Genomic DNA, 26,641 nt, shown 5'->3' on the forward strand with positions numbered 1-26,641 from the left:
GACAGACGGACCAGTGTGCTAGTTAAGTCAGCAAGCATTGCTCTTTAAACTAGTTTTCTGCCCGAAGAGTACAACGCGCCTGATTTCTAGTCCAGCCGTGGAAAGATTTTTGGGAGGGAAAATCTCGCGCTGTGCACTGGGGCGAGGTGGAGGCTTCCCCCAAGAAGGGTAGAGTTGGAAGGAGTTTGTTCTTTCGCGGACAGCTGGGCGCAGAATGCCCGCTAAAGGCTTCCTTTCTCTTTCCCTTCCCGCTCGCGGCTTGGGCGGCGGCTGAACTGCCCGCTCGGATGTTGAAAGACTGGCCCAAACTCTGTGGAAAGCAAGGCGCTGAATCCGGAGACAGACCCCCCTCGCAACCTCCGACGCATCCGGAAAACCATTCGGGGTTTCGGTTTTGTTTGTTTTACTTCACCCTAAACGAGGCGAGGGGAGGGGGACGTCTTGGTCTTGAGATGTTCTTGGGCTGTATTTCTAGAGGACAGAGTCGTACATGCCGGCCCGTCGAAAGCGGCTCTCCTGAGCATACCTGCTTGGGATCAACGCCCTGGGGCTTGAGTCTGAGTAAATACCCGCGGGATCGGGCTGCGCGTCCCCACAGCATTGTTGCAAGGGGGGCTCGGGAAAAGGTGTGTTGCCGGGCGGGGGGCAGGAGAAGGCTTGGCAAAGCGGGTGTTTATGAGCTGCAGATTCGCCGTGACCTGTGTGCGCGCCCGTGCCACTTCTTACAAAAGCGGCCTTTGACGTTTCTCTTAAGATTCCATAATTAAGAGGAAAAAAGGAATTTGTTTTCGTGTTCTCCGTCGTTAATGTTGCATCCAGGGCTTAACACCCGAATCCATCTCTCAGCAAAGGCGGAAAGACGGATCCAGTAGTCTTAACTCTCTCTCGAGGGGCAGCCACGAAAAGAGACTGGGGAGCGGATCCCTCTATTTTGGTCTCGGAGCCTATTAACTTTGTAACAAGGATGTGCCGCGTTTCTTGCGTTCCACCCGCTCGCGCCCCAGCCCCGTCCGAATCTCTTTAAATGGTCCTTAACTATCAGATTAGGATTGCCGGTTTTATAGTGTTATCTCCCCAGGGTCTCCCTCCGGTTTGATCCCCGTTCTCCTTCTTCAGCGCATTTTGATGGGTAAAGAGACAACTGGCTCTGATGGGGAGTTATCTAGTCCCTGTGAAATCAGGTATTTGCGGTTTATGTCCCAGAAAGTTAAGCTTAGATGGTCCAGGAGAAACAATGTATTTCTTATTATATGCTAAATCAAGGAAGGGGGCAAAATCATGCGTGATAGCTGCCTCCCTGTCTTCCCCCCCCCCCACACCCCGTTTACAGTCCACCGGTTCAACAGAAAATTGTGTGTTTAGTGATACGTAGGTAGTTCGGAATATTATCACAGAACCTAAAATGCCTTTAAGAATTTCCCGTGTCAGACATACAACTTTTCAAGAAGAGACAGGGAGAAGTCTTAAATTGGAGGAGTTAATCTGCGTGGACTTTGCGTGTGTGCCTACTGCTGGTTGCTTAAAATGTGTTCTCTCTTCGAGCCTTCAAACATATCAGAAACTATTTGTCTTCCTTGGGCAAAAAAAAAAAAAAAAAAAAAGGATGGTGGGGTGGGGTAGGAATGGAAGGCTAAATCCATTTTGGGTGGGGGTGGGGGAGTACCCTGAAAACCTGGTGTGCATTCCCCCCCCCGCCTTCATCTTCAAATGAATTAAAGACAACCAGACAATGCTGTCATCTCCCTTCAACGTCACATCGAGGAAAGGAGTAATGATAACAGAGCAGCAGAAAGACGCCCACTGAAACCTGGAAGATGGCAAAGGGGGGTGGGGTGGGGGAGACAAAAACCCTTTGAAATTGTTTGAATTAGGCAGCTCGTGAGCAGGAAAGGCTCCAGCCTTTTGGGGTGAGGTGCTCCACCTGCTTTAGGCCACGACTTACGAGCATCCACCAACAGCCCGATCCTGTCCATCTGTATTCAGAAGGAAGTTCCCCTCAACACTTCCTCTCAGTTCAGAGGACCATAGGTCACTGGGCCGACGTTTGGGGTGAGGTGCTGACCACCTCTTCCTTTCCCATTTAAGAACTTCTGCCTGGATTACACCTCAACTGTTTCCCCCCTCCCTTACCCAAAAAGTCCTCTAGGACGAAAAAAGGGACCAACTGTTTGGATGACGACGACGACGGCAATACTGCAAATCAATGATTGTTTTATTATTGTCAGTGAAAGTCGAATAGGTCCATCTCCCGCGCGCGGCGATCCCTTCTGTTTTTCTTACACTCGCCGCGCGGTGACCTAAGAGGGGAGATCTGGCGTAGAAAAACCACGGGGGCCACTTTCTTTCTCCCGGTCCTTCCGCGCCATCCTGAGGGCCACACCGGCCTCTTCCTGACTCCATCTCGTCTTCACTTCCTGCCTCTTTGTTTCCCTGCCCCCCCCCTTCCCGCCCTGCAGGTTTCGCGCCGCTGAGCCCGGCCAGGCGGCGCTGTCCAGACCCTTCGGGCCAGGCAGCGAGATCAAAAACCTGGAACCGCGGCCGTCGTCAGAGTTGTGGATGTGGTGCGAGGGTTGAGGGTCGCTGCTCCGTGCCGGCCCCAACGTGCGTCTTCGTCCACTTGGATCTCTCTCCACGCGTGCTTAACGTTGGCGTAGCTGGTTAAAGAGAGAACACGAGGACGCGGCCTGCTGCTGCGGAGACGAGAGGAGCGCAAGACCTCTCTGGCGGGGAGAAAGAAACCACATTTTGAACTTATTTAAAAGGAGGGTGGGAATAGGGGGAAAAAAGAGGCTTTGATGTAATCGGAAGAAAACAACTGCAGTATAAATGGATGGAAGCAAGATAACAGGAGATAAGATTTGGATAGGGAGGAAAAGAGGCAGACCTCCTCTGCTTTCTTGTTGGTTTGCTTCCCCTCCCCTCCCAGCAATCGCCTTTGTAATCCCATTCCGAAATTTGGGGGGTGGGGGAGGAGGCTGAGAAAACGGTATTTCCTCTCCGAAACAATTTGGGGTCACACGTCCCCAGGGCTGATGGCATCTTATCAGAGATTGCTTGTAATAGATTTCCTTTTCCCCAACGTTTATAGTACAGTAGTTTTTGTCTCGGTTTTTCACAGGAAGATAAAAAAGTTTTAGGAAAGCACAAAACTTCCGCAAGCCTAAAAATTCAGCCTTCCGAGGTGCAAGTGGTTTCCAGAAGCCAAAGCGCTTGAGCGTGGGCGCACGTGTGATGTAAAAGTGTTTAATCCTCTCCCCGACCCCAAACACTTGACGCATTATTCACAACTGCTTACCTCTATTTAAGCAAACTTGAGTAAAACTTCCAAAAGGGAAGAAAGATAAACTGGTCATTATAATCCACGCCCTAAAAAGGATGAAAATTTCTCTAGGCCAATGGGGAAGTCCGGGGTTAAATTAACGCGACTGTGTTTCAAAGCCATTAATTAGAACGATAAAGTAAATGATGGAAAAATTAAACCTCTAACAATAAATGATCCAGACCCTGAGGGGGCTGATCTATTCTAGGTTTCAGCTACCCCCACCCTAAACGGTTCCATCAGATAGATGTTCAGGGGAAGTGAATGCGAAATCAGGGCATTCCCGCGGAACAGCCTCCCCCTTTTAAGGCAGTCCTGCTTGAATCCGACGGGCCTTCTGGAGGCCTGGCCCCGTGGGACGTTGGTTTCGACGGTAAAGAAATCTGCCAGACTTCGACGCGAGGCGAAACCGAAGCAACCGACATCGGGCGCCTGCCTTGTTCCCGTCGAAATTTCGCCACAGGGTTTCCCCCCGTTTCGATTCTGGATGAACCCTCCCGATTTGGCGCAGCGTTCTAGTAAAGCTTCCCACGGCCAGTTAAAGGCCTACACTGTACATTTCGTGGGGCACAAGCTTTCCTCGGCTGCATCTCTCCCATCTCCGCCCACCAACAAATGGATCACGTTTCACCGGATCTATATTCCCTGCTTTGGGCGTCTTCCTTAAAGAAGTTAAGCCATGTGTGAAAAATGTGACAGAAAAAACCCTTCCCATGTTGCCGTAACCTGTCACCCGTATAATAAAAATGGGGACACTAGTTATTTCGATTTTCACGGAACATTTGCTTATCGGCTGCTTAATATTCGTGGATTTTGTCTAGGGGTGGGAGGCGGAAAAACAGGAATGGAATCTGCTGCTTAATTAAGATGAAGATCAATTGAACGGATGTGTTGTTGGCGGTGGTGGTAAGACCTGGTCAAACAAAGCTACAGTACTTTTAAATCCCATCGGGAAGGTGGTAAGTCCCAGGTTAACTCTCCCCTCAAACGCACAGGACTGGGTTGCGTTTCAGTGAACTCTGATGATCCCTTGACCTTCGTGGGCGCTCAACTCGCTTCTTTGCATATGACCACCCTATGAGTTCGTCGTCGTCGTTAAGTCGTGTCCGACTCTTCGTGACCCCATGGACCAGAGCACGCCAGGCCCTCCTATCTTCCACTCCCTCCCGGAGTTGGGTCAAATTCCCAAATAGCCCTATGAGTTAGCGACCTCCAGAAGGTACGATCCTTAACCCACCACCCGATCAGGTGTTGCAAACCCCTGGCCCTCCTTCCTTTACTGAGTTAATTTATGTTCGGTGCTCTGCTTTCGCTGCTGAGAAGGTTTTGGTGGTACACTTAGTTTGACATCCAGCCTCTCTGATGTCAAACAGGCCTGCTTTTTGGGAGGGGGGAGCCCAATGCCCACGCACGAAAACAACTAAGGCAGACTCAAAATTAGTCAAGAATTCTGTTCCCCTCCTACAAAGCCCAGAAGCCCATAGCAAAGGAAGGCCTGGCCTACCTCCCAGGGTGATTGTAATGTGGGAATGGGGTAGAGGGGAGCCATGGACTCCGCCTTGGAACTCGTTGAGAGAAAGGCGGGTCCGAAAAGGGGCAAATGAAAAATAAGACCTCACCACGCAAGCAATATCCCGCCGTCGCGGGTGGGTCCCTTGGATATTTCCTCCTTCCTCCTCGCTCCCGCCCTCCATGGAAAGGATGGCAGCTGTTGGGAGGGGGGCTGTCAGCGCTATTAAAATACGACCGGATTTACATTTCAGGCCCAACTCATAGCCAGAACTCGGAAACGTCCCCTTTCTGGCTAGAGGATTCTGGGAGTTGTAGTCCCGTAAGGCAAACGTCCCGGGCTTTCAGCACAAGTCTAACCCTGCCTGTATATTTCACAATGAGGGAAAAATCGGAATCCTGGAAGCTACGAGGGAGCCTTGGGACAAGGAATCCAAGGAAGGTATTTTCGGCCAGTGCGCGCCGATCGGGAGGCGCAGGCTTGGCCATCGGCGAGGCTCGTCTTGTCCTGAAAGGTCGAAAGAAAGGCCCGACCCGTCGCACCGGGAAGCTCCCGCCGCCTTGACGCCGAGGGCCAGCCGGGCGAGAGCCCGCGCCTCCACCCGCGCAACGCCCGTTCCTTGCCTCGGGACGTGCGCAGGACAACGTCCCGCTCCGTTTGGTGCTCCAGCTTCGTGAGCAGAGATGCCCGAGGCGTCGGAGTAGAGGACAGGGTCTGAGCAACGGGCGGGTCTGGTTTAAAAAAAAGTGAAAGAAATGCCTAAAGACGCGATGTTAATACCTCTTCAGCCCCGAGGGTTACTCTCCTGCGGCCCACGCTTCTCTCAAGGAGCGGTTCCATTTCCACGTATCCCATCTTCTCGTCCTGGGAGCGGTACTATTTCGCGCTGGAGAAGGCGAGGTTTCCCTTTGCAGCGAGTGCCTTGGGCCGTGGAAGGAGTGTCCCAGTACTTACTTACTTACTTACTTACTTACTTACTTACTTACTTACTTACTTACTTACTTACTTACTTACTTACCCATTTGTTCATCGTAGCTGAAGGGTCCGGGAGATGCCATTTCAGTAGGATTTGGATAAGTTGTTTTAGAAGTAGGAAATCTGCTTGTTGGGAATTCCGCCCTGGGAGCTAGACAGCTCAGGGGCTGAAGCGGAGGTGGCCCAGTTTTCTCATCTCCTGTGGACAACCTCTGTGGTCAGGCCTTCGGTTAGGGTGCATGTGTTGGGACCTTAAGCCCTGGGGCTGAAATCCGGCCAGTCCACCCCACTAGGGTTTCTCAGATGGCCATACCGCCTTCCCTATGACACTTCTGGTTAGTGTTGCCTTAGCTTTTCTCCTCCCCTTCTCCTCATTTCTGAAATGCCTCGTCTGAGGCTTTGTTGGCATTCGTAAGAGCCTTATGCTGAAATCTGCTGCCCTTTTTGGCTCTATCTTTCCCCACAGGCCTTGCTCACCCCAGAATTTCTCTGCAACCAACCTTGCAGAAGCCCAGAAAGGAATAGGTTTGTGTAGAATGTTTTCTGCAGAATGGGATAGATATCCCACTGTATCACAAAATAGCATAACTGCGAAGGATTAATAAATTGAAATCTCTCTCTCTCTCTGTCTGTGTGTGTGTGTGTGTGTGTGTGTGTGTGTGTGTGTGTGTGTGTTGGTGAATATTTGATTAGGCTATAATTCAGTTTTTCAAAAAACCCACATCTTGGCATTCTGGCCTAAATTCATGTGTTTGTCACAACTAGAGTAGACCCATTTGACCACGAAGGACCATTGTGGAAAGGTAAGTCAATAAATGTAATGGTTATGTCTCATCAAGTCTCAACACATGTAATTCCCCTTCATTCAGTAGATCTACTCTAGTTGGTATTAACAATTAGATTTAGGCCTCTGCCCTTCCTTGTTCAGTGGGCAGTGCTTTCATGGCTTCAGTAACTGGCTTCCTAATTAAGCTGTCCCTATCAAATCATGTAAGGTCGCACTGTATGTGGCCTTCACAATGTCTGTGCTATGCTCAGACAATACAGTCTTTCTCCCAGTTATTACATTAACTACAACTGCAACAGAAATCCAAAACGTTACAGCATGGTTGGTGTCCAGTGAGGGCTGGGATGGTGGTGGATCAGGCAGGACTCTTTCACCTGCGCTCTTTCCCATTTGATTGGTAACCCAGACTGAGGCATGTGGCCACTGGCATGGGTCAAAGACAGCATTGATGCTGGCCAGGTCATGGAAGCCTAGAAACATTTGTGGGCACCCAGTGTCAGGCAGATCCTAGAAAAGAATCTCATCACTTAAAAGCAAAAATAAAAACACCAATAAACAGGAAAATTCCCAGGCACACAGACAGAAATTTTGAACTGGGTGGCATGACTATAATGATGGCAGCCAGCAGAGTTCAGTAAAAAGCTGGTGAGATGCAATATGGACAAAAATGTTATTCACCAGGCTCCATATCTTACAGCAGAAAACAAATACAGTATGCAAGCAGATGGGGAAATGCAGCCTGCTGACATCAGGGGCCTGTCTAGCCTTTCCTCTGAAAATAGAGATAAGATGCATGTGTCAGATGGCAGGGGCCCCCCGTGCACCCACCTCCATGGCTTTAGTCCTTGAATTGCATCTGTAAGTTGCAGTCATAAGTATATTTAGTAGTGTGCAGCTGGAAGGTCTACCTCAGCTTGAAATTCTGCCTACGCAGGCTCCTAGCTTTTTGATCATTCTGTCCCCAGAGCCCAAGATTTTGATGATAACCAGAAATGCTTTTCTCTAATTCTGTCTGCCAAGAAGACTGCATTGTTCAAATCTCCTGTCCCTGATTCTGATCTGATGGTGCCATTACACCCACACAATTTCTTAAACAAGTTTTCCATGGAATTGACTGTGGTGACTTTTCACAAGGTATGATTTGGGGTTCCGTGACTGCATATTCCAACATCTAAATTGGCTTTCTCTAGCAAGCTTAAACTGGAATGTGCGAAAGAGTGGCCCAGAGGCATCCACAGTGCTGGACCCATCATCACAGTGAATCTATGGACCAGTGTTGCTAAGGGTGAGTCTTCCAGGACCAAGAAAAGTGGCTTAAAGGAAGATGAGGTCTGGACAATTCCTTTGATAAATTGGTTGGTTTTAATTGGTGTTTCTATAATCTACATATTAACTGAGAAATGAGGCTCACTGAGGTCAAAGGGACTTAGCCTCATACACCTACTTAGGATTGCATCCTAATCACCAATCTTTATCAGTGGTGAAATGGATAATGGTGTATAAGTATCTCGAAAAGACATCTTGTGAACCATATAGATCTTCACTCGGGATAAACAGTGGAAAGATGTTGTATAGAAGAATCCCCCAGACCAGGAGAGGGGGATTCCCTGGACTACAGGCTCTATCTGACCTGCAGGCAGATGAAATGGTGGGTCCAGAGATAGAGTGAGCATATTAACTCATTCGGCATATTAACTATATCTTTATACTGCACTAAAGATATTTTAATCTTACTTTTTAATGCAACTCTTCCTCAAGGCTGAGACTGTCCCTAACAATCCTTCTGGGCAGTAGGGATACAAAGGGAGAGACTGAGGGCTGCAGAGTGATTTGTTTACACAACTCCCATATACTGCGGTGTATACAAGATACTACAGTGTGTACAATACAATGCGACTGTGTACATTAAAGTAATAAATCTGGGACTGGGGAGATGTATTTAGATAGTTGTTAAATTTATGTCTTGCTTTTTCTGCAGTGGGCTCCAGGCAATGCACTTGGTTCTTCCCCTCTCCATTTCACCCACACAACTTCTGAATCAGGTAGGTCAGGCTGAGGGGATGGAAATGGCCTAATGTCACCTGTGAGTTTCATGGCCAAGTTGGGATTTGAACCCACTTCTCCCGATTCCTAGTCAAACTTTCTAATCATTCCACCACACTAGTTCAACAGGGCCTTCTTCTCCACTACCCATAGTCCCAAGTGCTCACGGCAGTTTATATAATGGAAGCATAAAGCTATAAAAGATAAAGTGCAGTCTGTAACTAGAGTTTTTTTTCTGTTTCTTTCTTGACCGTCTCTTTCTTTCCACCCATGTGGGCACCTACTCTGCCCTCCACTCTCTCATTTTCTCTCTTTCTTCGGTTCCTTCCCTCCAACATTGAGTGTTAGAGCCTTGCTCTGTAATCACCCTGATCCTGTACATACCTGTCTAGCCCTCTGCAGTGTGTGAAGCTGATCCTGGCGTCCATCCAACAAAAGAGACCACCTTGGCAAGGAAGTTCAAGCGAAGAGGACCTGGGCAGGTTGCAGTATTAAGTGCCTCCTGAAAATGGACAAGGGATATACTGGGAAGCCCTGTCCTACAGTCTGAAAAACACTCTGCCCTAGAGATGTCGGGTGCAACCTTTTGCAGTGCAACAAGTTAACAAGAGGAGCGTGTAACTGTTTTATTTAATATACAATATCGGGTCAACCTTGTTGACTATTAAAACAGCTTTATACAGATTGTCACCAATCAATGTGACAAACCCAGACCTACTGGGATATGTCACACAGTTACACTAAGCTGCCACCAACCATTCCCTATAAGAAGTCACACAGACCAGGGATGGATTTTTAAACAATAAAAAGAATAAGGTTTATTTTAAATACACACACAGGCAAAATAAACAATCAGGTGAATAAAATAAAGTAACGTGGCTTATTCTCACTCATACAAGCATACAGTTTGGTTCACCCAGAACCCTTAACTTAAAGCACAGACCCTGAACCTATCAGTTCTGGCTAACCAACAGACACCTGAACCTATCAGGTTGGTACTCTGACACACAGTAGTACCCTGTCTGACACACAGACTCCCACAACAGCTTCTTCTTCCCAGCTGCTGCTTCGTCACATCCCAGTGTCTCACAGTGTCTCACAGCATCTCACCACACAGGCATCACATATTTATACAGTACAGCCCCTCCTCCTGATGTCCCGCCTTCCACTCCCCATAGGATGGAACTTTCCCTCCAAACCCATGACAGACAGGTAACATCAGTGCTGTATGTAACACCTCCCCTCTTTATAAGTTGTTTTGTAGGGGGAAAGCTAAGGTGCTTTTCACCAAAAAACAACCTGTATAAGATACATAACAACAGTTATACATACCATATCATACTTACTTATACTTACATTCTAAGTTAAACATTTACCATTTAGGCATTTAAACATTTACCATATATATTACATCAATTTACCTTTATTCATACAAACCAAATTCAAAAAATAGGTACATTTTACTTTTTGTCATCATTATATACACATAGTCCATGTTCTTTCGCCGTCTTCATTCTTCAGGTCTTCTTGATAAGGCGTCAGCAACACAGTTCACTGACCCTCTGACCACCTTCACTTCAAAGTCATAGTCCTGTAGGTTTAAAGCCCACCTCATAAGTTTGCTATTGTGGGTTTTCATTGTCTTTAACCATTGCAATGGTGAATGGTCAGTACACAGAATAAAATGTCTTCCCCAGATGTAAGGCTTGGCCTTCTGGATCGCGTAGACTATGGCCAAACACTCCTTCTCCACGGTTGCCAAATGTCTCTCACCCTTTTGAAGTTTCCTACTCAGGTAGGACACTGGATGCTGGTCACCATTCTCATCCTCCTGGCACAGAACTGCTCCTACCCCGCTGTTAGACGCATCGGTGTAGATGATGAACTCCCGGTCGAAGTCTGGAGCACGCAGCACAGGATAGTTGATTAACGCCTCCTTCAACCTCTGGAACACCGCCTCACAGTCGCTGGTCCACGGGATGCGGTCATCAGCCGTCTTCCTCGTCAGATCGGTCAGCGGAGCCGCAATCTCGCTAAACCTCGGGATGAACTTTCTGTAGTAGCCCACCAACCCAAGAAATGATTTGACCTTTTTCTTGGTGTTGGGTCTAGGCCAATCACGAACAGCTTCTATTTTGGCCTCCAGGGGTTTTATCATTCCTCCCCCTACCATGTGACCCAAGTATGTTATTTCTGGGCTACCCAGCTGACACTTGCTGGCCTTTACTGTTAGCCCTGCTGCACTTAACCTCTGCAGCACTAACTCCAGGTGTATCAGGTGATCTTCCCAGGTATTACTGAAGATCCCTATGTCGTCAATGTAGGCCACTGTAAAGTCACTGAGCCCTGCTAAGGTCTGGTCCATCAGCCTTTGGAATGTGGCTGGTGCATTTCTGAGACCAAAGCTCAGGACTCGAAACTCATAGAGACCAAAAGGGCTGCAAAAGGCAGTCTTTTCTTGATCCCTGGGATCAATTCTTAATTGCCAATATCCCTTTACCAGGTCCAATGATGAGATGAACCGACAACCCCCTATGGTTTCAATCAGGTTGTCTAGCCTGGGCATTGGGTAGGCATCAGGAGTGGTTACACGGTTTAATTTCCTGTAATCGACACAAAACCTAATGCTCCCATCAGGCTTGTCCACAAGGACTATCGGAGAGGACCAAGGACTAGAAGAGGGGACGATTATGTTCTCCCTAAGCATCTCATCCAGCTCCTTCCGCACCTTGTCCCTATAGGGTCCCGTTACTCGGTATGGGGATACTGCCTGCGGGGGTGCATCCCCTGTGTGGATCCGATGCATCACTCCCTTCACTATCCCCGGCTTGTTGGAAAACACCTGTTGATATTTACTAAGCAGCATTTTTAGTTCTTGCTGCTGGTCTTGGGTGAGTGCAGGACTGATCTTTACCTCCTCTGGGTTGTATTTTACTTCCCCTCTACCCTCCCAGAAGGGTAATTCCGCTTCCTCACTCTCAGCTGCTTTTATCGCGAATAAAACCCTCTGTTCCCCTCTGTAGTAGGGTTTTAGGGCATTCACATGAACCACCCTCCTTGCTTGGTTCTCCTCCTGCTCTATTAGGTAGTTCAGGTCTGACATCTTGGAAATGACCCTATATGGTCCTGCCCATTTGAGCTGCAGTTTATTCTCCCTGCAGGGCCTAAGCCAAAGCACTTCCTCCCCTGGGTCAAAGTGCCTCTCTCTAGCTTTGTGGTCATACCATGTTTTCTGTCTGACCTTCTGAGCTTGCAGGTTTTCTGCTGCCAGCTCTAGATTTCTCCTTAGGTCATTCATCAAGGTGTCTATGTAAGTCACAACGTCTTGTGGGTCATCCTGGGTGATCTGCTCCCAATTTTGTTTGATCAAATCAAGGGGCCCTTTCACCCTTCTCCCAAATAAAAGTTCAAATGGACTGAACCCGGTACTGGCTTGTGGCACTGATCGATAAGCAAACAAAAGGGATTGCAGCTTCTGGTCCCAATTGTTTGGATTCTCTGCCAAGTAAGCCCTAATCATGCGCATTAGAGTCCCATTGAACTTCTCAGTTAACCCATTACTTTCCGGATGATAGGCAGTGGTCTCCTTGTGCTTAATTCCACAGATTTGCCATAAGCGTTTCATGAGCTTTGATGTGAACGATGCGCCCAAATCTGTGATTATCTCTGAGGCAAATCCCATCCTGGACATATACCCCACCAACGCATCGGCCACTGTGTTAGTTTCAATGTTAGTCAAGGGTATGGCTTCAGGATACCTTGTGGCATGGTCCACAATTGTTAGAATGAACCTGTTCCCCCTCTTTGTGGCCTTGGGCAAAGGTCCCACAATATCCACCCCTATGCATTTGAACGGAGTGTCAATCACAGGCAAAGGGCACAACTTTGCTTTGGTCCTGTCGCGGTTATTCCCCTGCCTTTGACACACATCACATTGTTTACAGAACTCCCTGATCTGCTTCCCTATGTCAGGCCAGTAGAAATTCTGTGTAATTCTCTGCTGTGTTTTGTTCACTCCTAAGTGCGCAGCAAACATGTCAGAGTGACCCCTTTGTAAGATCATGGGGCGATACTTTTCAGGTACCACCAGCTGACTTCTGATCCCATCTCCCCCTTTTGAGATATTCCTCAGGGTTTCTCTATATAAAATCCCCTTTTTCTCCAGAAATCTCACTGGGGTTTCAGGTGTTAGCTGGGCGTCAGTCACCTGTTCAAAACACTTCTGGAGAGTGGCGTCTGCCTTTTGCTCCTGTCCAAATCTGCTGTCTGTGGTTAAGGTTTCCACCACAGCTTCTGAACTCCCCTCTGCTTCCGTCTCTGGCTCATCATTACCCCCCTGAACTGTCCCTGTGGTGGCTTGTGAGCGTGTAATCACTAGCACCCGTTTCACATGTTCAGCCAGGTCATTTCCCACGAGCACGGCTGCTGGCAGAGTCGATGAAATCGCTAGCCGCCAATCTCCCCTCCAGCCTCGAAAGTTGACAGGTACCTCTGCTACTGGCAGAGAGATTACCTGCCCCTCAATCCCTGCCACCTTCATGCTCTCATTTGGGATTATAAACTCCCTAGGAATAATATCTGGATGGCACAGGGTTACCTGGGAACAAGTGTCCCGCAGCCCCCTATACTGACGGTCAAGTATTCCTACGTCCACCCCGGCTGTCTCAAACAACTGAGAATCTGTTTTTATCAGCAAGCAGCGCTTTACCTCCACAAGAGGACCACTTTCCTCAGCCTGATCAGCAGAGGTAGCTGTCCCAGACTGAGTAGCCATGGCAACAGGCTCCCTCAGTGACACTGAGCCTTGCTCTTTCTGGACACAGAACACAGCTTTTGGCTTGGTCCCACTAGAATTCTGAGGCACCATTCCTTTTAGCTGCTTTAATTTCTCACACTCTGAGATTAGATGACCCTTTCCCTGACAGAAATAACATTTTCTGGTGTATTTTGATTCTCTCTCATCTTGTTTTGGTTTTCCCTCCAAAATCTGAGGTCTTAGTTTCATGTCTGAGGGCTTCCCTTCACCATGGGCCCCTCCCCCTTGCTGGCTTTTCCCTGGTCCCTGAGAGTACTTGCTGTAGGTTTCTTTGGGTTTACCTACAGATTTCCCCTCACCCAAGGGCTTTCTTATTTGGGAAATAAAATCTGCGATCTCTGCGGCTGCTGCCACAGACCTCGGTTTCCTTTCCCTCACCTGGAATTTCAATTCCCCATGCAGGACTGAATAGAACTGTTCCAGCGCTATCAAGTCTTTAAGCTGCTCATAGGTCTCTGTTCCCTCCTGCGATAGCCATTTCTCAAGCAGCCTCACCAATTGGGCCCCCACTTGGGTAAAAGTCTGTTCTGGTTTTTTGGTGAGGGACCTGAATCTTTGTCTCAGCTGCTCTGCATTTATCCCATGTCTGGCAAACACCAGTTTTTTAAACTCTGCAAAATCTTTCATCAGTTCCTCAGGCATCTCGGCATAAACCTCAGCCAGGCTACCACTGATTAAAGATCGCATGATGGTCATCTTCTCAGTTTCCCTCACTGAGAAGTCCACAAACGCTCTTTCCACTAAGGAAAAGAACACCTCAGGACAATCTCCCTTGTGGTACACAGGGAATTTCTTCAGGTCAGCCTTAGACAGTTGGCCTCCCTCAGAATCCCTATTATTATTATTGTTCTGATTCATCAGTTCCAATTTTTTTAATTCAAACGCCATTTTCTCTCTCTGCAATTCCAATTCAATTCTCTGTATTTCAAATTGCCGCTGTTTCTCCCTTTCCCTTTCTTCTCTTTCCCTTTCCTCCATTTCAAATTGCCTCATCCTCAGTTCATGCTGTTGGGCTATGAGCAATTTTCTAAGTTCTGGGTTCTGCTCTACTGTGCTGTCACCCTGCACTGAGCCAAATTCATCCTCAGAACCTTGGTCAATCTGGGGGTCTTTCACTTCACTCATTTCGGCCATCTGGCTTCGAGTCAAGGGCATAATCCCCCCTCAGAACAGGCTGCTTTAAAAGTCAAGCCTCAGAATAAAACGACCACTTTTTTCCTTTTTGCCTCAGAACCAGCTCTCCCTAGAGATTGCTGCTGTTCTTCAGCACTAACTTGCAACAGTAGCGAGTCAGGGCCTACCCCCCTCTGCTGGGCCTCTCAGCTGGCAAGCTAGCTCACTGTTACTACGCAGTTTTGCCTCAGCTTTTTCCCGCCAAAACTAGGCTGCCTCAGAGCACCTTAATCTAAGTCTCCCCAGTTGGCACGTTCTTCTACTAGCGCACCTCCCCGTGAGGTACACCTAGAAGATTACCTACGCGCCTCAGACTGTCCCTGACTAGACCCCCCTTGCTCTGGGCACACTTGCCAAGGCTTTGCTGGACCGCTGGACAACTGGACCAGTCGTATCCCACACGCTGGACACCAATCAATGTGACAAACCCAGACCTACTGGGATATGTCACACAGTTACACTAAGCTGCCACCAACCATTCCCTATAAGAAGTCACACAGACCAGGGATGGATTTTTAAACAATAAAAAGAATAAGGTTTATTTAAATACACACACAGGCAAAATAAAATGATCAGATGTATAAAATATAGTAACGTGGCTATTCTCACTCATACAGGCACACAGTTTGGTTCACACAGAACCCTTAACTTGAAGCACAGACCCTGAACCTATCAGTTCTGGCTAACCAACAGACACCTGAACCTATCAGGTTGGTACTCTGACACACAGTAGTACCCTGTCTGACACACAGACTCCCACAACAGCTTCTTCTTCCCAGCTGCTGCTTCGTCACATCCCAGTGTCTCTCAGCATCTCATATTTATACAGTACAGCCCCTCCTCCTGATGTCCCGCCTTCCACTCCCCATAGGATGGAACTTTCCCTCCAAACCCATGACAGACAGGTAACATCAGTGCTGTATGTAACAGTCGGGTGCAACCTTTTGCAGTGCAACAAGTTAACAAGAGGAGCGTGTAACTGTTTTATTTAATATACAATATCGGGTCAACCTTGTTGACTATTAAAACAGCTTTATACAGAGTCTGGGGTTTAGTCTTAGTCTGACAGTCAAAACGCCTGCGTCTGCATTCTGTACCACTTGGAAGATACCAAATCTTGGCAGCCAACCCAATTTGAGTATCTGTTGTTGCCCCTCCCTCTACCCTAGCTGGGACAGGATGGTGCCATGTAGGCTTTTAGCTTTAGTTTTGGTTTTTTTTTTTTTTTTGCTTTTTTGTTTTTTTGGTCCCTCTTCCTATTTCCCATCCTCCACTGGATCCCATTTTCTGACTGAAGGGGTCTAAGCAACTCTGAAATCTTCTACAGAATTTTTGTGTCTGTTCTCCACCCCACCCCAGGCTAGCTGATTAAAGGTATTGTATCCACAGTGGAGTTTGTTTGTTCGTTTATTTATTTATTTTATTATTAGACTTTTACCCTGCCCCCCTAGACAATGTCTACTCGGGGTGGCTTACATGGATAAAAAACACAACAATATGACAAATATAAAAATCATCTAAGACACAGTTTTATCACTTTTTTCTAAACAGCATATTTCCAAGATGACATAACTCAAGGAAGAAAAATGAGGATCGATTAATTGACTGGAGGGAAGGCCTGCCTGAAGAGCCAAGTTTTTAGGTTTTGGACTTTATTTCATTGGCTCCTTTTAGGGAGAAAGGTGGGGTAAAAATATTTGAAATAAATCAATATTAAAAGGTTTGAGAAGAAGCACATAGACCACTTCCATTTTCTTTCATATTCTCTGGAGTTATTTCCCCCTCACACCTTATTCTGTTTTTCTGTCATTCAGGTAGAAACTGGTTGCCATGTTTCAAAAGGGCAATCTCTGTTCTCCGATCATCTAGAAAGACTGTGAACTCTTGGATCCTGGCCCTTTTGAAAATCTTGCTAAGAACATCCGGAGACAGTTCTCTTTTCTGCCTCACTTCTTTCCTTCCACTGTTACAGTAGGTGCTTTTCTGTAGTGAGTCAAATGATTCATACATAGTTTTGTGTAAGAGTAAAGTATCCAGGCACTTAGAGCACAGCTGAGTGATTTATCATGGGTAGAAACTGTCATTTAGAAAGTCACCGTGAAGATGGATGAGAGGAGGATACAAAACCATCTAACTTGGAACTATGCAAGCAAAACAAAGAACGAGTGAATATAAACATTTCCTATATCAAATACCAATCCATTTGGGTAAAACGTCCCATTGGCAATATATTTAAAAACTAGTTCATGAGGCTCTTATCTTTATTTAGTCATGTTGTACAAAGTAATAGGATGGAGCCAAGCCAATGATGGGCCAAATCTGGCAAAAAGCAGGAGGCATGTGGAAAGAAATGGGTGTACCTCAGTGCTTGATTGGTTTGACTTGTATTGTGGAAAAGGAAACTATCATTAGGAGAATATGGAGAGTTGGTTTCCTATAGGCAAAGATGTCAGACAAAGGTGCTTTTTATCCCCTTGTCAGTTCAATCTGTACACAGAACATATCATATAGAAATCTAAGATAGATTCAGATGAACGAAGAGTGAAAATTGGTGGAACCTAGACCAAGCTCATACACACTCTTCTACTCCCAATCACGATTTATGGTTGTGAAAGCTGGACTGTAAAGAAAGCTGACAGGAAAAAAATGGGTTCTTTTGAAATATGGTGCTGCAGAAGAGCTTTGTGGATACCCTAGACTGCCAGAAAGACGAACAAGTGGGTCCTAGATCAAAGCAAGCCTGAACTGTCCCTGGAAGCAAACCTGTTGAAGCAGAGGCTGTCCTACTTTGGGCACATCATGAGAAGGCAGGATTCTCTGGAGAAGACAATAATGCTGGGAAAGATGGAAGACAGGAGAAAAAGAGGAAGAACAAATGCAAAATGGACTGACTCTCTAAAGCAGTGGTGTCGAACTGTGGCCCTCCAGATGTTCTTGGACTTCAACTCCCAGAAGCCTTCACCACCACCTCTGCTGTCCAGGATTTCTGGGAGTTGAAGGCCAAGAACATCTGGAGGGCCACAGTTCGACACCACTGCTCTAAAGGAAGCTACGGCATTGAGTTTGCAAGAGATGAGCAGGGCTGTTGAGGACATCCCTTTTCCTTTGTGAGCAAAAAAGCAGTTTGGGTGCTTTTAAGCAAAAAATAAATAAAATAGGGTGATGAGAAAGGAATTTTTCACAAAGTTCTTTTTTTTAAGCATTGGGAGGTTTTTCTTAAATTGCACTTTTGTATATATAATGTCTTGTTTAACTTGGCTCTAGGATGCAGAGAGGAACCAGCTGACATCTCAGAGACAAAGGTCACCAGCATTGGGGAAGAAGAGAAAATGCCTAGAAAGGATTGCATCGAAAGGACTACGAACAGCACTGAAGTGGCATTTCAAATGACAGTGGGGAAATGCAGATAGAAGGGCAGTGCCATGCAGAGATGATGTGCCTCAATTATCCCGTAAGTTCCATGAGGCAAAATATGTGGGTTGCAATCCAGATCCTGTCTGGATTGATGTAGAGAAGACCCTGTCCTTTAGAGGAAACAATGGGGTGGGTGGGCATGATCAGTCCATCATCCAAGCAGCCTCTTTGTTTTCTCCCACATAAGCAGAGGTACTTTTTTGTATCAGAACTCCCAAGAAACCCCAGCTAGTGCAGCCAGTGGCCATCACCATAGCTTAGTGGATAATCCAGGTGTTCTTGGACTGCAGGTCCCAGAAGCCTTGACCACCAGCTGTGTTGGCCAAAGTTTTGGGGAGTTGCTATCCAAGAACACTTGAGTTGCCCAAGGTTGGGAGCCACTGCTCAAAACTCGGTCACCATTGCAAGATAAAGTACACTTCTTCCCAGAAGTTCCTGTAATAAAAGCAATGCATGAAAAGAGGAAACAATGCCACTCACAAGGTGGAAAACAATTACTGCATGATAACACAAAAGTCTATTGTTTTATTGTCTCTTAAATGGTGTAGTCATTTATCCAACAGCATCCAAGCCTTATTGTAGCACACATCAAAGATGATGGACTTTTATTTCCTTTTCAAATGCAGATTCCACTGATATTTCTTCTTGTTGCTGTATGTTACATTCACAAGCCAGAAGGGAGGAGACAGTGGCAGTAAATGGCTAGGATGTTTCTTAAAAAGTGGGAAGGAAGGAAGGAAGGAAGGAAGGGGGAAAACATACTTTCTTATAAGAGAATGTGGCTGCATTGAAATCATTGCACTGAAATGATCGGGAGGTGCATTCAAACTGTATTTAAGTACAAGCTATGCCGAAATGGGTGGGTGCAACATAAGATTGCCCTAGTAATTCCAATAGGGCTTTGCATGTGTTTGTACAGGAGAACGTACTGTACTGGCAAATCACATTCTCTTTAAGCCATGCTTTTGGGTCCAAGCAGAAAGACAGGAATGGAGAAGTGGCTGCTGGTACTCATTCTGCTTGGTGGGGTAGATGGCACAGGAAACAATGGTGAGCAGAGCCAGAAAAGGCAGAGAGAGCCTGGAGGAAAAGTGAAGTGGGTATTAATTCTCTCTCCCTCTTTCCTTCCCTTGCGCCCCCCCGCCTCTCCCAACTGAGGGTGGTCCTAAGCTTCCCTGAGAAGGGAGTCAAAATGAATCTGGCTGTGAAATGTAACCTGTAGGAAAGGGAGAGACAAGGAGCTGCAGGCCTAAGGAGCCTAAATCCATCACAGTTAGATAAAAACAAATTTTTATGTCCAGGCAGCAACAGCAATAAGATAGATTAGGTGGGCTGAAGATGGGCCCAGACTAAATAGCCCTGATGCAGAGTTTGTTGTAAGAAGAGAAGCAACAAGGAAGGCTTTAAGGGGCAATTCTGGGCAAAGCAGGTGGCCTGTTCTTGTCACAGAAAGAACTCCAAGCAGACCAGGGAAAAAGTTCAAACAGTGACTGGGTCCATTTAAGAGACAATAAATGTGGGTCTGTCGTGCCATTTGGAGAAAGGCAGGACATGGAGAGTCTTCACTGTGACTCTTGAGCCTTCTTGTTGCTTAAGCCTTGGCAGCAGTGTTTTAGGTACTGAAAAAATATCTCCTGCGGGCTGGTGGTGAAACTTCTATAAGTCCCAGCAACAGTAAATAAGAGTTAGAGAAGGGGCATAGAGGAATTTAAAAGGAAGGAGGCCATGCTCAGCTAACAGCAGTGGAAAACTACTTTGGGCATGTAACAACAGCTGAGGACAACCAGGGGTCCAATGGACCACAGTAACTAGAAATTCTCCTTTGTTGCTGACTGACCACTGCTGGTTTTGCCATCTCCACCCAAAGTTCTGGAGGCAGTATGAATGGAGCCTGGAATTGTGATTTATCCCAGGTTGATGAGTTCACTGTCAGTTCAATTTTTAAATGTGATGTCATGTCAGGTACTTATGTTTTGTTAACCATTACAAGAGAGACGGATGGTAGTGACACATCCCGCCCAATATATAGTCTTGAGTTTAATTTTATCATGGGAAACCATGGATATAATTCACACCATTTTGAATCAGTATCTTTACTTCTGAAGGCCCTACCAAGTTCTGAACAACACTCTGTTTCCAGTTCTGCAAAACCTGAGCATGTGCTTCATCTCACCATGTGAGCAACAGGGAATCCATGATACTGAATAGAGCCATCATTCAATGGGTATGCGCAACATAGGCTGCTTCTTTCCCTCCTCTTTCCTCTTGGAATGGAGATGCTGTGCTCTGCACACTGGTAAGGCCAGAGTTGAGAAAAGTTACTTTTAAAACCAGAAGTCCCAGAATCCTATAAGCAGCACCTACTATTTCAGCAAAATCCTCAAAATCCTCCAAGGTAGGCTTCAGCAGTATGTGTACCGAGAACTCTCAGAAGTACAAGCTGAATTTCAAAGGGGCAGAGGAACTAGGGACCAAATTGCTAACATACGCTGCATTATGGAGAAAGCCAGAGAGTTCCAGAAAAACAGCTATTTCTGCTTCATTGACCAAGCAAAACCCTTTGACAGTGTGGACCACAACAAACTATGGCAAGTTCTTCAAGAAATGGGAGTGCCTGACCACCTTATCTGTCTCCCGAGAAATCTATATGTGGGACAGGAATCAACAGTTAGAACTGGATATGGAACAACTGACTGGTTCAAAATTGGGAAAGGAGTACGACAAGGCTGTATATTGTCCCCCTGCTTATTTAAATTATATTCAGAATACATCATGGGAAAGGCAGGACTGGTTGAATCCCAAGCTGGAATTAAGATTGCCGGAAGAAATATCAACAACCTCAGATATACAAATGATACCACTCTGATGGCAGAAAGTGAGGAGGAATTAAAGAACCTCTTAATGAGGGAGAAGCAGGAGAGCGCAAAAATGGTCTGAAGCTCAATATAAAAAAAACTAAGATCATGGCCACTGGTCCCATCACCTCCTGTCAAATAGAAGGGGAAGATATGGAAGCAGTGACAGACTTTACTTTCTTGGGTTCCATGATCACTGCAGATGGGGACAGCAGCCGCGAAATTTAATGACGACTGCTTCTTGGGAGGAAAGCGATGACAAACCTAGACAGTATCTTAAAAAGCAGAGACATCACCTTGCCGACAAAGGCCCGCATAACCAAAGCTTTGGTTTTTCTAGTAGCGATGTATGAAGTGAGAGCTGGACCATAAAGAAGGCTGACCGCCGAAGAATTAGTGGTTTTGAATTGTGGTGCTGGAGGAGACTCTTGAGAGTCCCCTGGACTGCAAAAAGAAAAAAACTATCCATTTTGAAGGAAATCAACCTTGAGTGCTCACTGGAAGAACAGATCCTGAAGCTGAGGCTCCAATACTTTGACCATTTCATGAGAAGAAAAGACACCCTGGAAAAGACCCTGATGTTAGGAAAGTGTGAAGGCAAGAGGAGAAGGGGACGACAGAGGACGAGATGATTGGACAGTGTCATCGAAGCTACCAACATGAATTTGACCCAACTCCAGGAGAGAGTGGAAGACAGGACGGCCTGGCATGCTTTGGTCTACGGGATCATGAAGAGTTGAACACGACTTAAGAACTAAACAACAATAACTATTTCAGCCAGTATGGAATCAATCAGCCAGCATGGGCAACTTTCCGTAGTCCCTTCGAAAGGGAAATGTTTCATGTCTTGGGGTGGAGCATCAAATTGAGCTACTTCTGTTGCACTCCTAGTGCATTTAGTTGCCTGATTGGCTACAACACTGGTAGCCACTATGGGTTTCAAGAGAAGTGTCCAGGGTTGCCCTCTGACCTTTGAAAGTTGCCTACTTGGGGCGTGTCCTGGACCTTAATGGCTGCAGCTTGAAATTCTCGGAGCTCTCACTTTGAAATCTACATGAAGCAGCAAAAAAAGGGGTGGGCTCATGGATCTGTATGTGACTTTAAAATTTTTAAAATATCCTTGAGGCAACAGGAGTGGACTATAAAAGCAGTTTGTTTTTCTTAAAAACAAAAACAATTAGCGGCAGCTGGTGTGTGAGGAGTAAGAGCTACGCCCAGTGGGGATTCCTGCAGGAGGGGAGAGTCCCATCATGGCTAGCCAATAAAAACTTTTAAAACTGCTTATTAATGAACTGACTGTGTTTGTAAAAGGACCAGTCAAAAAATTTTTATCTCTTAGTTGCCGGAGAAAATATTTATCCATGAACTGAAGCTGGATTTTGCTTTTAAAGAGCTGTTTGGAGTAAAAAATATGAAAGAAAGAAAGAAAGAAAGAAAGAAAGAAAGAAAGAAAGAAAGAAAGAAAGAAAGAACGAACGAACGAACGAACGAACGAACGAACGAACGAACGAACGAACCTAACAATCTATGATATAATTTTGGTATCCTGAATTAGAGACCGAGGGCATGAAAAATTTCCATTAGGTTTCACTTTAGGCTGCAACATATCCAGACATGGAGAAACAAAACTTAACATTCCTTAACCTTCAAACATATATGTCAGTTAATAGGCTCCATCTGCGGGTAATAGCTAACATAATAGTTCAAGGAAATTATTGAAATTTATGAGGAAAGCTCGGTCTGAACAGAAGGAGAGTAAAGGTGTATGGAAAAGAGATTATTCAGCACAATCAAGAATTAAACCTTCAGATTCCCATCTGATGAGATTGTCAAAAGTGGGATTGGAAGTAGAAACAGAAGTAGAAATGGCCCGAAAAGCTGATAAATCTGAGATGAAGTTAATGTTGATGTATTTGCAAAGGTGAATGAAAACATCATGGAAATGAAACAATGTCAAATATGGGTCAAAAGTGGAAAATATGAACCAAAAATTGGAAAAGATGGGTAAAAAAGTGGGAAATATGGGTCAAGAAATGGGGAAAGAATTACAAGATGCTGGAAAGGATGTTAAGACCAATCAAGAGAATTATAAAAAAATTAAATAAAAATTGATTCTCATTTTTTAAAAAATGAGTAAAAACATTGAGGGATTACAATCTCCAATTAAACAAAATTTTGTTAGATTATTGGACAATGAAATTGCTATTACAGATTTACAGCAGCAGATGATTATATTACAGGATTACAATTGTCGTAATAATATTAAATTGAAAGGAATTCTGGATTTGGGCTCCAAAGAAAAGGACTTAACTGAACTAGCCCTAGCCTGGCTGAAAAAGACGGCACCAAAATAGACTGGATTGTTTATGATTTGGATAAAATACATAAGTCGGTTCCAGATACAAAGGACAGCCTTGCCATATTCTGATTAGATTTTCAAGCCTTAGAAAAAAAGAGGAACTGATGAAAATTTTAAGAGAGAATCCAGGGAATTTGGTATTTGAGGGGAACCCAATTCAAGTGTTTAATGATTATTGTCATGAAACTATGGTATTTAGAAGACAAGTGCGGGTTATTACTTCTATCCTTTAAAAAAAAGTATCAAATATAGTTGGGGTTACCCAGTGTTTTTAAAGGTGCATTACAATGGAAAATTTCATAAGGTTGCATCAGTCCCAATGGTTTGGGATCTTTTAAAGCAGTGGTCCCCAACCTTGGGCCTCCAGATGTTCTTGGACTTCAACTCCCAGAAATCCTGGTCAGCAAAGGTGGTGGCGAAGGCTTCTGGGAGTTGTAGTCCAGGAACATCTGGAGGCCCAAGGTTGGGGACCACTGCTTTAAAGGACTCTGGAATTTTAACAAAAGAAGAGTGGGAGGAGCAAATGAAGACGGTGGAGGGCCTACGGCAAAGTTAGGAGTCAGATGAAGAGGAAGGGATGGAGAGAGACTTGACTAATGGCAATAAGGAAAAAGAAGAACAAGAAAAACAAGGAGCAAAACCAAAACAACTGAGTAAGGGGAAAAGAAAAGGAAAATCAAGAGAATAAGAGATAATAATTTTAATGTAAAATTTCATTTGATGTAAAAGGATATGTTCTGGTAATTGTATTGTATAATATAATGGGATAAAATAATAAGGGGTGAATCCAGAAAAAAGTGAAAATGGTATAGTAATATTGGAAGAAGATATCTAAGGAGATATCTAAGGAGGTACCCAGTAATGGTTAATTATACATTTGGAGGAGAAATATATATATATATATATATATATATATATATATATAAGGAGAAAAAATCAGGGGGAAAACGAGATAAAGGGATTTTAAAATGAGGAGACCAGTAACAGAAGAATAAATAAGGTTTCTAATGGGAAAAATGGGAGAAGTCTGGGAAGAAAAACATAAAAAACAAAGATATTATAGATATTTATATACCTGATATGAAGAAATTTATATTTGAATATTTAAACACAGATATATATGAACCTCATTCATATATATATATATAAAGTAGTTATGGATATACTTGTGGTAAAATGAGGTTCATATAATATAATAGAGTGAGACAGGGAGGGTGGTGGATGGTAGGACCAGACACATTTTCCCCCCACAGGGTCTGTAGAAGAGACCAGAAGAATCTGATGGAAGATAGGGGGGGGGAAGAAAAGTAGTAGTGTGGGAGGGGGTGGTAGAAGAATTCAATAGGAATTTAAAGGGTTTTAATTTTTTTTAATTTGGTGAGGACTATAGCTGGCAATCACAAATCAGGACTAGTATTATTTTAAAAACAACAACTAGAGAATGGTTAAACAAGGTTTTCAACATGGAATGTGAAAGGCCTGGGTTCTAACATGAAGAGGGCTAGGATACAAAATGTATTGAATAAAAGTAATATGGGTATTGTATTCTTGCAAGAAACTCATCAAAAAGGAGGGTTTTAATGAATTGAAGGGCAAATGAATTCAAATTTATGAAAAATCGTTCAGGACTTCAAAATCTCAGGGAGTAGCAATATTAATATCCAAAAACTGTGAATTTAAAATTGAAAAAATGGAAAAGGATACTCAAGGCAGATATTTGATATTGCAAGGTAAAATAAAAGGAGAAGACATTACACTTGTAAATGTTTATGCACTCAATGAGAGACAGGAGGAATTTTTTGAAGAGAAGGTTGGAGAAATTGAGGAAAGGTTTTGTGATATTAGCAGGAGATTTTAACATGGTAATAGATATGAAGAAGGATAAATCAAAGTTGCGAATTGTGGAAGGAAAAATTAAATGTACAATATTGAATAGATTAAGTAATAAAACAGATTTGAAAGAGGGGGATGGGGGAGGAGGAATGGCAAGGTCAGAAACTGGCAAATGGGACACCTGTGACAGAAATGTTCCTGTGAAAATCTCAGGCCTCAGAAGCAAATGGTTTGTTCATGTTTTTCGGGCACAGCTCAGGAAACAGCCAGGGATACGATACAATTGACAGATACAGCTGCTTAAATTCTGACACAGACACACATTTTAAGTGCCTCCATATTGTCTCTCTTTTGTGAAAAATTGAAGCATTATGAAGACATTTTTCTTTTCATGCTTTCATTAGAAAAAGGCAGCTTTTTCTCTAGTAAGCTGCTCTTTTTGTTTCTTTTTTCTTTTGCAGACTGTGGTACTTGCTTGATGGAGAGCTGAGAAACCACACAACTATCTGTCTGGTCTGTTTGTTGCTTTTCCTCTATCAAATATTGAGGCTGCCTGGGATCCTGAACCCACAACATTGGTGTGCCTCATTCTTCATCAAGTGGCAGAAAGCTCAGCGGAATGCATCCAGGGTTAGTTTCCTTCCAAGGACAGAACATCTAGGAGAAAGGTTTGCTTGGGCTTCTGGCTTCACGAATCATGTCTGATTGACCTCATTTGGGAAGACTCTCCTCTGGATCATCACACCAGAAAACTTCAGTCCAACTGGAAGAGAACTGGCCTATTTCTTCACACACATATGCATGGATGTCTGTCCATGTGATCTAGTTTCTTGGCACAATTTTAACTTGTCAAGCAATGGCCCTCCTGAAAAGACATGCATTGCGAACATGAGTTGCAGGCATGCTAAGAAGTCAAATAGTGTGGGAGGGAATCTTTATACTGCTTTCATTTTTATCCCATTCTTTCTCCTGTGAAGGGTGGCATACATGCTTCTCCCACATTTGATCCATGCAGCAACCCTGCAAGGTTTGTTAGGGTAATTTGTAGTGGGCAGATAAGAGCCACCCACTGAACTTCATAGCTGAGCCCAGGTCCTGCCATTTTAAGGGATAAACGAGATGAAACAGTTAGCCCATCATTAGAAGCAGAGGTTCTGTAAGAGGCAAAAGACACATGTTTTTGCTAATAATTTTTTCCTCAGCCCCTTGTGTCACAAATTAGCTTGCTTTTGCCTTGCAGTTTGTCACTGAGAATTCACATTGATTCTGATTGCAAATCTAATCACTCAGGCATGGAGCTTTGAAAGAATTGTGCAGCTGGAGGGAAAATGTTGGAATAACAGGAAAAATACATTTCTCTCAACATGAAATTTGGTCCTGTGTCTAAGATCCTAGTGTAGCCTTTTCCAATTTGCTGTGCTCCAGAAATGTTTCCACAATCAGCACAGCCATAGGCCCTCAAGTGAGTAGTAACTACTGTACTCACGTGTTAAGCAGCCTACCTACTAAGAGAGCACAGCCATCTTCTCATTGTGATATAGAGCCCTCTAGTTTGTC

General features: G+C 44.9%; 3 long non-coding RNA genes across 4 annotated transcripts; 2 read left to right on the forward strand and 1 right to left on the reverse strand.

Annotated features, from left to right (window-relative positions):
- Window positions 1-2,191: 2,191 nt before the first annotated feature.
- Window positions 2,192-6,431, reverse strand: LOC140705862 (uncharacterized). 2 transcript variants are annotated; one of them, XR_012085440.2, is made up of 2 exons: window positions 4,939-6,431; window positions 2,192-2,720 (listed from the first exon to the last, which is right to left on the reverse strand). It is a non-coding gene; the product is annotated as an uncharacterized LOC140705862 (long non-coding RNA). The 2 variants fall into 2 exon arrangements; XR_012085442.2 differs by lacking the exon at window positions 4,939-6,431 and adding an exon at window positions 4,824-4,904.
- Window positions 6,431-9,318, forward strand: LOC144588365 (uncharacterized). The gene is made up of 3 exons (XR_013543885.1): window positions 6,431-6,607; window positions 7,782-7,876; window positions 8,570-9,318. It is a non-coding gene; the product is annotated as an uncharacterized LOC144588365 (long non-coding RNA).
- Window positions 9,319-17,621: 8,303 nt separating this feature from the next.
- LOC110080327 (uncharacterized) lies at window positions 17,622-25,596 on the forward strand. The gene is made up of 2 exons (XR_002300764.3): window positions 17,622-18,074; window positions 25,546-25,596. It is a non-coding gene; the product is annotated as an uncharacterized LOC110080327 (long non-coding RNA).
- Window positions 25,597-26,641: the final 1,045 nt, after the last annotated feature.

Source organism: Pogona vitticeps, chromosome 3 (assembly GCF_051106095.1).
Source record: "Pogona vitticeps strain Pit_001003342236 chromosome 3, PviZW2.1, whole genome shotgun sequence".
In the NCBI taxonomy this organism is placed as follows: domain Eukaryota; kingdom Metazoa; phylum Chordata; class Lepidosauria; order Squamata; family Agamidae; genus Pogona; species Pogona vitticeps.